The 8874-nt window shown below is 48.5% G+C and overlaps 1 protein-coding gene across 1 annotated transcript in view; it reads left to right on the forward strand.

Annotated features, from left to right (window-relative positions):
- LOC111967337 (fibroblast growth factor receptor-like 1) overlaps positions 1-8874 on the forward strand; it is a 182173-nt gene that overhangs the window by 46006 nt on the left and 127293 nt on the right. The window lies entirely within an intron of this gene.

Genomic DNA, 8874 nt, shown 5'->3' on the forward strand with positions numbered 1-8874 from the left:
TTGCAGGACTTGTGAAAAACACAGCGTGAACACTTCCACCCACAGCAGAATTAGAGGCATGGCTGTGAGCGGAACACTGGTGTGGGATGCGCCGCATAGGCGTCAATTGAGCAGCCACGATGTCGATAACATCGATAAGCTGATGGTAGAATGATCATACGAGTCTTGCAGTTGGAAACACATAGTTCGAGAAGAGGAGAAAGGAGGGGTTAGGGTGGCGCGAACACAGAGTGAGGAGCGGAGGATTACAGGTAGCTCGGGAACACAAGGATGAGGAGTGAAACAAGGCGTGCTGCGACACAGATAGAGTAGTAGGATGAGGAGGGCGGACAAAGAGAGAGAGAGAGGTCGAACACAAGAGAAGGAAGTGAAAGAAGCCGGACACAAGAGAGGAGGAGATGAGGAGCGCGGCGAAACACAAGAGAGGGAGAAAAGGAGGCCTGAACACAACAGTAGGAGGAAGAGAGGAGCCGCGAACACACGAGAGGGAGCAGAAAAGCGCGAACCCACACACTAGACGCCCGGAAGAAGAACGCGAAGCCCACCGAACTGGGCGGGGGCCGGGAGCAAGCGTATGTGCCAGGCGCAACTGTATCGTGTGGGAACCCATAAACATGGGCACAAGGCCCTTGGCCAGGCACCACGCAACCTCGTCAGCGCCAAAGGAGCGGACAGTGTACAACTGTTCAGGCCCACTTCCCCCTGCACATGGCCCGCAATCGGAGACCAGGCGCGAAAACACCAACGGACAGGGAAACGGGAACGACGCCACGGAGCGCGAACAACACCAAGAAGAACACTGCGCAGAGAAGGCACATTCCTAGTGAACCGGCAAAAGAAAACACCGCGCGCGATATTACGGACAGCCAAACGAGCCTGCGCCAAAGAAGTGGCAGAGAAGACAGCATGGTTCGTAGGCTGTGCACTCCAGAGGAACAAGGTCTGGATTAACTGAGCGAGTGGCCCCCCGGTCGCCTGCCGAGAACACAGAGCTGCATCATACGGAGGAGCCACGAACAGCGAACGCTGAGAGAGGCTGCCTGCCGAAGACCGATAATTAGGGCAGAACGGGGCACAGACCACCACAGGCAGGGACGCACGAAGAAGGCAAACCAGAAGCGAGGCTGACGTCCCAGGGTGAGTGAGCCATGCAGGTGTACAGAAGAGATGCCGAATCCAAGCAGGCCGCTCATGTGTCGTTGCTGGAACCAGATTCTGCATCGCCGAGTCATGTCCACAGGGACCATGGCCACCAGGGACACACCAGGAGATACCTAGTGGCCTGCTTGTCCAAGATGAATAAGGGAACAGGCCGAGTAATCGCCGAGTTCTTGCACAAGAAGCCTAATCGGTTACACCTCCCTGCGACCGGGACAGCGTCGGCCAGGCGACACGAAACACTTCCGTTGAGTCTACAAAGTGATATGTAAGAAAAAAGCAAACAACAGCACTAAGAAGAACAAGGCCTAAGTGGACGCAGTAGCGAGCGGGCCCACGCGAAGATCCGAGTCAGCTGGCCTGTCAGCGATCCAAGCACGGCCAAACAGGAGGGCGTAGGAACAATAGACATGTCGTCGCGCAAAAAAAAGCAGGGGCGGCACCAAGGAACCGAACCAGAAACACCAAGCCGCCCTGTAAGAAGCCCAATACACAAGAAACCACAACGCAAATGGAAAGGGACGACGCACAAGCTAAGGAGAAGACGTCTGCTGTGTAAGGTGAAACGAAGGGCAATGTAAGGGCAGTGCGGCGGTTGCCAGAAAACTTCTGCCCCCATCCAGATGTTATATGAATGAGGCTCAGCTAGTCCACAGCTTGCTTGTCGAAGGTTCTTCTGTTAACGATTCAAGTCCTTCCAGCACGGAGCATTCAAACCTGGAGTTAAGTCCAGTGTTATCCATTCCTATACTTCCCAAGACCCGAATCATTTCATCATTTGCTTCCATATCCTGATTGTTACACCAAATCCATTATTCGATCGTTCAATGCCGTTATCATGCGTCAAAGGTTGTCGAACTTGAACCCGGCCACTATACATAATATCGCTTTATGCATCATCCTACGGATGTAATCTGAAGTAAAGTTTATTTTCAACTTCGGTCTATTCTCCGTGCAAATTCCACCGAATCAACATCTTCGAGTGACTTGTTTCTTTCTTCACCTGTTTGTCCTGAAAAAATGATATATACCTTTATGGGTGTAAGAATCAACCCACCATCCGTGACCATTTCCAAGAATCATTTCCAAAATCCACAATTGAGATTTAACCACTATATCATCTTAAACAATCCTACAGTCATATTATCTAATACCAAATAACACAAATTCAGAAAAAGCTCTCTCAGCATATCACAGTATGTGCAAATGATGTAAACTATGAGTAAAGTATTAGAAATATCAATTATAATAAGCGATCCCTATAATAACTATTACAATCAGCAATTATCTAACTCCTGTGATTATCAACTTTCCGTCGCAATATTTGCACGCAAAATAATTACCATTAAACCATACATAATCAATGAAAAGTGATAGTCACTTTGTGCTTATGACAGATGGCAGTACAGGTTCATATGATCGTAAGAAGTGCTCTGACAGCTGATGCTTTAGAGAAGGTGAAAGATAAGGCTCCAGGTTGATATCTCAAGCCATCAATCCTGAATTAGCCTGGCAAATACTAAAGCCTTAAGAACATCAATTATTCCAAATATATGAATACTAATGAATCAGAAAAAGTCTGCTCACTAATTCCAATAACAACAACCTAAAACTTTCTACTAATTATGAAACTCGATGTAAAAATGCCACCAGCTTCAATCTCATGTTCCTCAGCCAATGGATAGCCTAAAAATTTAACCTCCTGACCATGCACATAATTGCCAACTTTTACCTTTCCCTCCCACCACCTGTTTTTGCATTATTTAAACCAAATGAACAGTTTTCATTATTACTTCTGAGACTCAATATTTATTGTATATATATTTTAACGTTAAAATTAAAGGCTTCCATTGTTCATTCAGTATGTATAGTTAATTTTCATCATCACAAATATTAACAAAGAATCGTCCGATTGAATCGTGCTGATCTGTGTGCCTCTAGTGCGTACGGCCAGTACATCCTACTGGGGCCATGCTTTCTGCCATTCACGAGCCCTCCTATACCAGGCGTGTCAGAGGGCGAAGGTCCCAAAAAATCTGTCAAAGCTCCAGCCACCCCTAAGTCAGACTTCTCTCTGCTCACTAAGGCAAGCCTGACCGGACTGCCAAGTCAGCCAAGAGCTTCTTAAACTAGCTTACACCCCCTCAAGCATAACCCTAAACAAATCTAAATCAAATGGCTACCCAGACACTTGCATTGCCACCCCCCCCCCCCTGTTACGCTGACTGCTACTTCTCTTTATTACTAGCAAGTTCACTTTAAAACCTTACCTAAAATGTACTTATTACCTAAATTAACCCGACTACCCACAGGTGCCCCTCGACATATGAACCCACGTGATCTTACCTGACCCCCGTATATAGTCTCCACATTGCACTTCTATACCGTACACGCAATAGCCACATGACTCTACCTCACCCTCGCTCTATCAGCTTCTCCACTCCGTCACTCAGAGACAGCGCTGTGCGCTATGCCTATCTCCGTTTCGCGCCAGCGACTCGACGGTCAAGTCTTACTACTGGAACCACCTGTATATAGGCTCCAATGACTCTTTACCGATAACCACCCCTGGATATACCGCAACACTGACGCGGACCCGGCAACCCCTGATATAGTCTCCCACAATTGACGCTAGTACCGATACCCCCGTGTATAGTAGCTCCACACTGACTCCGTGTACGTACACCCCGTATATAGCCTCCACATTTGACTCTGGTACCGGTACACCCTGTAGTATAGCCCCGCTAATTATGATTTACTGCTGCTTCCTGGTTATTATGTTACTTCATTCTCTATTTTTCTCTGAAAGCCTGCATGATTGCGCCATTTACCTTGCTAAGTCTAAGCATATCTCCACAGACTCCAATGTCCTATACTACGCTGTTAATTCGTGGCAAATGTGACAAATAAACATGTTATATATATTGATTTTTCTAATAGATAGAATTAAGATAGGCACAACCCTGCTTTTAATGGATATTCAACACACAATGCCATTTTACCTGTCAGGGATGGGAAACAGGGAACCAGGACGGGAAGCGAAATTAAGGCACACCTGACCTGCCCTGAAATCCGTTGGACCATTCAGGTCTAAAAAGTCAGTTGCTGACCACTTTCTACAGGGGCAAGAGATGGAAGTGCAGCAAATGAAAAGATGCTGCAAGAGAAAGGAAGGTCAAATGGTTGACCCCTATAAAGAGGCAAACTGCTTCGTTGGTAATCAGGAAGTTAATGCTTCCTAGGTCAGTAGCAAGAGAGCAGCAGCACAAAGAAAGTAAACGAGCATACTAGATGGATACACAAATAAGGCATATGCCAGTAAGCCGCGGAACAGGAAATGCATGAGTGATAATTCCTACTATATCAGGTTCCTTAATAACTCTGAGATGTGACAGGGAAACAAGAAGTAACAAATTTGCAACACAAACCTAGGTGTTTTTGCCGTTTGTTTCCTTTAACCTTTTGCTGCGGATACTTAAGGAAACACGAAAACCGGTCAATATCTGTTGTCAGTGTTATGCCTATAAGCATTGGGAAGAGTATTGAGAAGACAGTGAGTATTTCCACAAGCGTTCCAGTCCTAACTGAAACACGAGTGGATATTCTACGAGAGAACTCACAAAGCATGAGCCCATAATACAGCTGGCCAAGACCAGAACCACATGGTAAAGTTGACCTAACCCAAAACCCGAGTGTCGGAAAATTGGTCATCAGTTAGCCAACTGACAGACCAGAAACAGTAGAGACACACAGCCTGAGGCCCTCAAACCTGGAGACAAGCCCAACGGTAATCAGACCTATGGGCAGTCAGACACAACACGACTATGCCGTGACAACTAGACCTCGAGAGGACCAGATCAGGCACCTGCTGGGGACCACGAGCTCCCCACGACAGCTGAACTGAGACGACAGGCTCCTTGATAGGGCCACACAGAGGCCTGATCTAAAGTAGTGCACTGATATTTTACGGCGATAACTAGGCACCATCTGGAGTGTCGAAAACAGCGATGCAATCGACTATAGACGGGAGAAGATGCCTGCCAGGTGGGGGTATAACATATGTTCTAACGCACAGTGTTCCAGGCAGAGACACTATAAATAGGCGCATCCGCTACTAGTACCACAAGTCCGTGATCCGAGACGATACTTGAACACGAATTTCTTGACAGTGTGCACGCAACGTTGCATTAAAGAAAATGCCGTAGTATGGAGAGTTGTGGTGTTCGAACTGGGTTCCCATCCAATGTGGGTAGAGCTCAGGACTTTAGCGTTTTCAGCCATGCATATAATATTTTGCCCATGAAAGTTCAAAAAAGAATAGAACAAAATTAATGTTTCTTAAAGATAAACCTGCCTATTCTCCCTTTGTGAGTACTGAGCCCAATAGAGGGATGCTAGACCATTTAGATCGCACTGCCTGCTCCATATACTTGGTGTTTAACCATGCATGGCCCGGGAAACCTCAGCACCACAAATATCAGTGCGGGGTCCAGATGACAGACTAGACGTACGCACATTGTCAACAAGCACAAGGACTGCGCTGGGACAACTAGATATAAAGGCTGGAGCGACGATCCACTCCGACTGAAGTGGAGACACCAAAGAGATAGACCCAGAGCGAGGGAGAAGATGCCTACGGGGGACCACGCACATTGCACGAAGGGGCGAGGGAACGTTGACCACGTGGACCAATATTACGAGAACCTCTCGGCTCTTGAGCAGCCTGAATATTCACTGTGCCCGTATCATCTCTGTCCTCAGCTGTCTTCCGAAAACCCCCCTTTCTAGAAAAAACAGGTTCAGCGATCGAGAACCTAACAACAAAAAAACTTGCCAAGTACCACAGGCTCACTTTCAGATACGCCGAAAACTTACAACGTTGCGGCCTGGAGAAGCCACGCAGACGACCTTAACAGCCCATGATAACCGCGAGTGATCCAAAAGACGAAATCAGGGCGGCTGGGTAGATTAGCTAACTCTCATCTTACTATATTCTAGAGATGAAGAAGAGCTGCCGCGTAAGCACTATCCGATGACAGATAGTTCCTTATTACATTCCTCGCCCTGCTAGTGGATACACTTCCGAATGGATCGCTCTTTTGCTAGATGCCACAATGTGACCTATCAATCCGCGCCTACAAAGTCTGTCCTAGATCGTCTAGAGGCCATAGGTGTTCTTGGGTCGAGGTCAGGGATCAGGCAAGGTGCATGCAGGTCAGGTATTAGGGTAGGAGCGGTCGGTCAGAGAGTCAGGTGTGTGTAGGTTCAGTTAGAATAAATTATCTCCATGAGTCGTCAGTGTTTTAGTGCTCAGGTCAGCTTATTGTCCAGGGTCTGGTCAGGTTCAGGGTTCACGGATTTAGCGGTTAGGTCGGTTAGGTCAGGTCAGTCAGTTGCACTGGCGTCTGGACGGTCAGATAAATATCTCGTCGGACACAAATTAACTCATCTCTCACTCCCAAAGACTCTGGTTCTCTGCGTTAAAGCTGCGCTGGGCTACACTGCAGCCCCACTTCCCCCCCTTCTCTTCAGCTCGCGACCCTTGGTGTGTTCTGGTAGCCTGGTCCTGTTATACTCAGCTGTGTTCGTTCTGGTGACCTGCCTGAGATACTGCAGCTTGGGTGGCGTTCATGAGAAGCCTGGCCTGGCTATACTGCAGCCCTTGTCGTGGTAGTCACGTGAACGCCTGCGTCCCAGTTATACGCAGTTTGGGTGTTCTTGGTGTAAGCCTTCCTGGGTGACTGCACTTGGTCTGTGTTCTCTGAGCCTGTGCCTGGGGCGGTCTATACCGCCAAGTGGGGACGTTCTCTTGGTAACCTGTTGTCCTGGTTATACTGCACTTGGTGTCGGTTCTGTGAAGTGCCGGCCCTGGTTTGTTACTTGCAGCTTGTGTGGTTCTTCGACGCCTGTTCCTGGATATACTAGCAGCTTGTGTGGTTCTGTGAAGCCTGGTCCTGGTTACACTGACAAGACTTCGCAGATCTCTGGTCAACCATGCGCACTCACTCCAAAATTCAATGTTTTTTGGCATGTAATTTTGTCTAACCAGCAAAGCAAGAGCACGCCATCTTCACGCTGTTAATGAACAGAACACTAGGCCGCATACGTGCAATAAGTTTTTAGTCCAGCGCAGAACCCCGGATCAAAATATGACCGGTTGTGGAAAACACAATAACTCCTTGCTGTCAAAAAACCCGAGAACCCCTGTGAAAGGAAGTGGACAGTATTGGTCACCCACCACAAACCAATCCAAGAGAACGATGGCGCTATAGCGCGCAAGGCAGAACGGCAAGGCAACAACCCCGTCCGCCGTAGAGAGAGGATGGATGCCTGGTATATCTGGCCCCCTGGATATCTGGGCCCCTGGATATCTGGCCCCTGTAATATCCTGGGCAACCTGGTTATTCTGGGGCCCCTGATATCTGGCCCCCCGGTAGATCTGGGCCACCGGGTAGTAGCTGGCCAGAGTAAGAGCGAGTTGCTGTCTGCTTATATTCTAGTGGACTGGGAATAACGTCACCGCTAGCTGAACAAAACGGGCAGGCTCCTTCGGGCGTTATTGAGCTGGGCTTTCATTAATTAAAAGTAGACATCGCGATGAGACGGAAATACATCAACGATAGCTACCAAAGAGATATTATCACTTAGCCATCAATAGAGTATGCTAAGTTGGCCCCTATCTAGCCTACGGGCGGTTAGCCAGCCTCATTTTGTTTTTTTGCCTGAACTGCTAGCCCTAGCTAGGCCTACATACGCATACGATGATGTTACTTTCTTTACATCTTATTCCAAAAATGCCTATATTTAACCTACCACTTGAATACGGGATCCCTCAGGCCATGTGGAAATGATCGGAGAGTAGAAAGGCAACAAAGTCTGTTGTTCACCCAAAGTGTTTAGAGCACTCATTACTATTACCTCGTGAAGTTAAATTCATTAAACAGAGAATGAGCATTAAACTATTTACCCAGATTTAATAACCAGACCTTCATACAAATATTCTATGCCCTGTATTCTTGACGCCGCATTCTCCTACTCCAATCACAACCCATCACATCGCACGTAGGCTGCCCGCCCTATATGCTGCCTCCAGCACACCCACGAAAGCGAGCTCCACTTTTGGGCTGCGGCCAGCGGCCCCACGGAGGCAAAGTTAACGGCCGATCGCTGCGACTGATGTACACGAGCCGGAAGGAGTGTTCATATGATGAGATGCTGCTATCTTTTCCCTGACGAGTCGTGAATATACCATCTAAAGCGTTAGCTATCGTTTCTGCCTACGTCCTAGACGGTGCTCATCAACCAATTGCTTAGGGTAGGAAAGTGCTGGCAGTGTGGTAGGATGGTAAGGATGGGTAGAGCTGGGGTAGGGGTGGGGAGGCATGGGTAGGGTAAGGCTGCGGGGCTGGGCTGGGTAAGGATGCGTAGGATGGGTTAGAGCTGGGTAGGGGTGGGGAGCGGTTAGGCAGTGCTGGGCTGGGTGGGGTAGGGATGGAAGGATGGGTAGAGTGGGTAGGGGTGGGAGGCTGTGGTATGGTGGTAAGTGCTGGCTGGGTAGAGGGTAGGTATGGGTAGAGGCGAGGGCAGTGGGAGCTGGAGGATGCTGGCGGTAGGGATGGGTAAGGATTGTAGGTAAGCTTTAGGCGGTGGGAGGCTGGCTGGGTAGGTCTGGGTAGAGGACAGGCTGGGCTGGGCTGGGTAGGGAGGAGGTAAGGA

This window comes from Salvelinus sp. IW2-2015, linkage group LG8, assembly GCF_002910315.2.
Source record: "Salvelinus sp. IW2-2015 linkage group LG8, ASM291031v2, whole genome shotgun sequence".
NCBI lineage: Eukaryota > Metazoa > Chordata > Actinopteri > Salmoniformes > Salmonidae > Salvelinus > Salvelinus sp. IW2-2015.